The sequence below is a fragment of the Lolium rigidum genome, chromosome 3 (genome assembly GCF_022539505.1).
Source record: "Lolium rigidum isolate FL_2022 chromosome 3, APGP_CSIRO_Lrig_0.1, whole genome shotgun sequence".
NCBI classification, from domain to species: domain Eukaryota; kingdom Viridiplantae; phylum Streptophyta; class Magnoliopsida; order Poales; family Poaceae; genus Lolium; species Lolium rigidum.
The window spans coordinates 395,079,338-395,085,524 of record NC_061510.1 but is presented as its reverse complement, the minus strand read 5'-3'; positions in this window follow the sequence as shown (position 1 = coordinate 395,085,524).

Here is a 6,187-nt window from a genome sequence, read left to right as displayed (position 1 = left end):
TAGGGCCGCGCGGCCAGGGCCTGGGCCGCGCCGCCCTGTCCCCTGGCTGCCTCGTGGCCCCACTTTGTTATCTCTTCGGTCTTCTGGAAGCTTCGTGCAAAAATAGGACCCTGGGCGAAAGTTTCGTCCAATTCCGAGAATATTTCCTTACTAGGATTTCTGAAACCAAAAACAGCAGAAAACAGCAACTGGCTCTTCGGCATCTTGTTAATAGGTTAGATCCAGAAAATGCATAAATATGACATATAATGTGCATAAAACATGTAGGTATCATCAATAAAGTAGCATGGAACATAAGAAATTATCGATACGTTGGAGACGTATCAGCGGCGGAAATGGAAGTGGAGTGAGGGCGCGCGCAAGAGAAGCGCTCGCCGGTGGACAAACTGGGGGCTCACGCCCCCAGGGAAGCTCGCCCGCTACGGCAACCAGGCTAAGGGCTCCTCCTCCGGGCAGTCAAGCCGCGCACCGCGGCTGCCCGTGGCGGCGAGCATCGAGGAGGACGCCCTCGTCCCCGCTCGATCGCCACCGGGGACTACGTCCACGACAGCGACGAGGAGGAGGCGGTGATGGCGCAGACCTTCGCCATCAGCGAGTCGGAGGCGAGGGCGCGCTTCCGCCGGGAGGAGGCCGACGCCGTCCGCGAGGTACGGGAGTACGAGGCGGCCCATCGGGAGGCCCGCATCCGCAAGGTCAAGCTCGAAATAGTCGAGCTTGACAACGAGGACGCGTGAAGACTTCACGCCGCCGCCGATATCTGCCAGCACCGGCATCGCCGCGCGCGCCATAGCTCTAGTAGGCCGCATTTTGCTCATTATAGCTAGGTTAGGTTGCCGGTGTACCAGTAGTATTGACAATTCCCTGCACTATGTAAGTATCGATGCTCAACTGGAGCATCTATTTCATCTAAACTATGATCATCGATTAAAATTACCCGCGTCAATTCGAATTCTTTTTTTCGGTTCTATTTTACGGGTTCCATTCTACGCCACTGCCAATTTCATCAGAACTCGCGTTTTCGGTGAACTGATGCGTTTTTTCGGTCTCTACTAGAGATGCTCTAAATTAATTGACTCCAATTTATTTAGATACGGTATGAGGTATTTTAAGGTAATAATAATTAGATTAAACACCATATTATTTGCAGCTAACCAAACGCTACCGAAAGTGAATGGCCGCACGCCGTCCCTTTCTCTTTTCCCCGTGTGAATAATAATCTCTCCAAGAAAAGAAAAGGCAGATTTCCCCAAATTCCCCATGTGAATGTCTCCAAGGAAAACAAATCTCGTCCTTTATCCACGGACGCCGCCATTACCCGACTCCACCAGCCTCCGCCGCTGCGCCGCCAACCACCGTGCTACCGCCCGTCGCCTCCCACCCCGCCGGCCGCCGCTGTTATCCGCCGACCACCGTTGACGGTATCAACCCTCGCTTTTTCCGGTCCCACGTCAACCCGACCCAGCACTCCACGACGGCATCTACGGCTAATCGCCGAGCAATCAGCCACGTAAGTCACCAATGGATGTCTCAAAACCTCTATGATGTTCTTAATTGAATCTTTGAAATTTATTCAGTTTGATGAAATCGAGATGTATGTTGTTGTCGTTTTCTAGATACATGATATATTAGTACATGAATTAGACTAGCTTCGTTTTGTACAGTACTAGTGTAAATTCATTTAATTTTGCAGAAAATTTCTCTGCCCTTCAATGTCAATACGTGTAAAATCTTTTGCTGTTGCGTTCTGTACTTTCAGTTTGCTGAATACACACTTGAGTTTTCAGCGTCCATGAATGCCTAGCATTATAGTGAGTGCAGTAACTATATTTTTTTGTTCACAGTGAATCAATGGATTTGAAACCTATAAAAGATTTACTTCTTTTCCCTAGACCAAGTAACGAGTACCTGGCTGGCGTAGATGGTTTTCTTGAGTTTGCATATATGGGAAAAAGTACTGATGACAAGATCCGTTGCCCATGTGTTAAATGTGTCAATTCATTGTTACTTGAAGCGTCAAGAGGTGTATGATCACTTAGTTTGCCATGGCATTTCAGATGGATATACAGTTTGGGGCTGCCATGGTGAAACAGCAGACATACATCTCTACAAATAAACATGGTAAAACTGCACAATACATCTCAACTAAGAAACGATCACGGTCACGAGTGTGAAAGTACAAAATCTAATATGCGCCAGCTTGTCGAAGATGTTTTTAGAGAACCTCCAGTGACTGAATCCGAGACCCAAAATCGTTTTGAACCAGGACCAGATCCCGAATCCCAAGCTTACTATGACTTGGTGAGAGATGCAGATGAGCCTTTATGGCCAGAATGTGAACTATCTAGGCTTTCTCTTTTTGTTATTCTCTTCCACATAAAAGCCACTATCTAGGCTTTCCCTTTTTGTTATTCTCTTCCACATAAAAGCCACTAACAAGTGGAGCAATAAATCTTTAAACGATCTGTTGCCTGTTCTACAGAAAGCAATTCCTAATGGTAAGAATTTGCCTAGTACATTTTGTGAGGCCAAGAAGATTGTGGGAAAACTTGGGCTTAATTATGTGAGAATCCATGCTTATGAAAAAACTGTCAGCTTTATCGGAAAGAGAAGGCAAGTGATGACTTCTGTTCAAAGTGTGGAATTTCTAGGTGGAAGAACGTACCGGATAAAATTACTACTAAGAAGGAAAGAAGGAAGGCCATCCCAAGGAAGATGTTACAGTACTTCCCAATTAAGCCAAGGCTTAAGAGGCTTTTTATGCACAAAGATACTGCAACAACATTAAGATGACATGACGAGGAACGCATAAAGGATGGAGCACTGCGTCATCCAGCTGATTCAAAGGCCTGAGAAGCCATTGATTGTAAGTATAAACACATTGCGGCCGATTCCCAGAACATTAGGTTTGGAATGGCAACTGATGGGTTCAATCCATATGGACGATGAGTACTAAACATAGCTGTTGGCCTGTCGTCTTAGTGCCTTATAACCTTCCCCATGGTTATGCATGAAACCCTCTTCCCTTTTGCTCACTCTAATTATTCCAGGTCCATCTTACCCTGGAAAGAACTTCCATGTCTCGCACCTTGCTTTATGTGGATGATGAAACCAAGCCTGGTTGGTCTGTTGTAATGAAGCCACCAAAACCTAGAAGTCTCTATGATACCGGCAATGAGGAATATGCAGAGGACACAGAGCCCTTCCATGTCTCGCGCCTCGCGAAGATGTTCAAAAATAAAAGGATGATAACACCAATGCTCCGAGCAATGAAGAATAGTAAAAGGTAATTTACTGAATGATCATCTTGCTCATGGTTCGCGTAGATTTAGATGATTTTTCTTATGTGATTTCGTATTTTAGGTGTGCCATTTACTCCGTTGAGAATATGAGGCAAACGTTTAGGCACAACTAAAAGTTCAGGCTGTAGTTTCCTTTTCGTAGAGATACATCTTGAACCGTTTCACGTAGGAGAATTTAACTACTCCGTATTTTTCTGTAGCTTTGCATATACAGCCACCAATACCACTTGCACGCCATGTTCACAACATATACGGCAAGAAAAGATGTACCATCTATCTAGTACTCAGTACACGTACAAATCAAGCAATGAGGAGAAAATGTTATGTTTATCACTTTATATCCGGTCAAGTAGTACATATACAGATCGTGTACAAACAATGGCGAGCCCAGATCGTGTACATGCGTCATTAATCTAACAAGATCATTGTTCTGTATATGCCACATCCGACTAGAAGTTACTGTACTAGGTTATTAGATAAGTAATACTTGGTATACGATTCTCTCTTCACTTTGTCTATGTTCTTTTTTAAACAAGTTTGTCTGTTGGTTTTTGATTTGCAGAGCAACCAGGTGTTTTTCAGGTTGTGCCTACCTGACAAATTTTGCATGTGGAGATTAGAAGGATATTTCTGAACTGGCGCATGAAGCTATGGGTTCTATTAGTGAACTTTCATATGTTAGCATAGTTTTTGCTCTTTGAACCTGAAGCTTGGAAAAATTCAGAAAATTGCTACTAAGTTAAGCCTCATGTATGACAGATTTTCGTTGGACCAGCTAGACTTGTTAAAGAATTGTTATGTCTTGCTGAAATGGACGTTTTAAGTATGTGCTGGACCAGCTAGACTTGTTAAAGAATTGTTATGTCTTGCTGAGTGGACGTTTTAAGTATGTGCGATGTTTGTTCTGTGTGAAAACCTGAACGTATGATTCAATTCTTATGAAACTGTGGGTGTGTGATTTGTGCCTTGCACTTGCAGCTGGGTGCTAACAATCCTGGTCCTAGGACAAGGCGGGCCGGAGGGCTGTCCCGGTCCGTGAAACCAAAGGGGCTCCAAGATAGCACCTACCGCGTGCAAGCAAGCTGTAATCCGGGGTTGAAATCGCAGTGCACATCAAAGTGACTTACCATTACTCCTGGTTTTGCGTTATTGAGATTAGATTAAATAAATGTTTAACGCATCAGCTTTGGGCTGAATCCCTTATAAATTTTGGCCTAATCTGACCCAAAGTAGTACGCTAGTAGCGGCAGGTCTATGAGTCCAACCATACAAAGTTTTAGGCTGCATCTTTTATAACTACTGGGCTAACCTGATCCAAAGTAGTAGCCGGAAGGCCTTACATGCCTAGTTATATAATCTCTTTGTTTTAAATTAATTGATTTGAATTTTTCTACTCAGATTTTTTTAGAAACGTGTCTAGAAAAATGTGAGTCAATTAATTTGGAATTGAGGGGGATGATTTTTTTACAAATTAGGAGTATAACTTTTAGATCGTAATTTTTTTACACTAACCCAGAATTTTTTAAAAATTTAAAATGGCTACCTTTTCAAATTTAGAAACGTACCTCTGTACAATTCAACATGTATGCCCTCATTTGCCGTCGGTCTTCCGTTCCTTCATGAGTATTGACGCCAATTACTTAATTTTAAATGCTAAATTTTAAGTGTGCATTTGGCATGTATAGTCTTCGACTTATCCAAACTTTGCATAAAATTTGGTCAATACTATATTTACGAAAAATGTGTAACATTGACAAGTGGACCCTATGTGCAAGGTAATGGTGATATAGACATGCAATTAATTGCAGCTCTTTTATTGGCCCCTATAATAGGGCTTGTAACACTATGGTCGAGCACATGATTATGTGTTACTTCCAGGTAAGCTTGTAACACACGCCCACCAACACACACCTACGTGTTACTATGTCAAAATACTTGTAACAGATCACCTCTAACACATACTTATCTGTTACTACGTTGGTATCCCTGTAACACCTTTTTGTGCCTTATACGGTTTGTGTTACAGACAGTCGTTGGCACACAAATGTTGTGTTACTGTAATGTTACCTGTAACATATTTTACTATGTGTTACATGGTTGTGTTACCAAAGCTCTGTCTTGTTGTAGTGATTGTGCTATCATTGTTGGATCTTGTGAGCTGCCTAACATGATCAAGATCATCTATCTGTAATGCTACATGTTGTGTTTGTTGGGATCCGATGAATAGAGAATGCTATGTTATGTTGATTATCAATCTATTATCTATGTGTTGTTTATGATCTTGCATGCTCTCCATTACTAGTAGAGGCTCTGGCCAAGTTTTTATTTGTAACTCCAAGAGGGAGTATTTATGCTCGATAGTGGGTTCATGCCTCCATTAAATCTGGGACAGTGACAGAAAGTTCTAAGGTTTCGGATGTGCTGTTGCCACTAGGGATAAAACATTGATGTTATGTCTAAGGATGTATGTGTTGATTACATTACGCACCATACTTAATGCAATTGTCTGTTGTTTGCAACTTAGTACTGGAAGGGGTTCGGATGATAACCTGAAGGTGGACTTTTTAGGCATAGATGCATGCTGGATAGCGGTCTATGTACTTTGTCGTAATGCCCAATTAAATCTCACACTACTCATCATAACATGTATGTGCATGGTCATGCCCTCTTTATTTGTCAATTGCCCAACTGTAATTTGTTCACCCAACATTCTTATTCTTATGGGAGAGACGCCTCTAGTGAACTGTGGACCCCGGTCCATTCCTTTACATCGAATACAATCTACTGCAATACTCGTTCTACTGTTTTCTGCAAACAATCATCATCCACACTATACTTCTAATCCTTTGTTACAGCAAGCCGGTGAGATTGACAACCTCACTGTTACG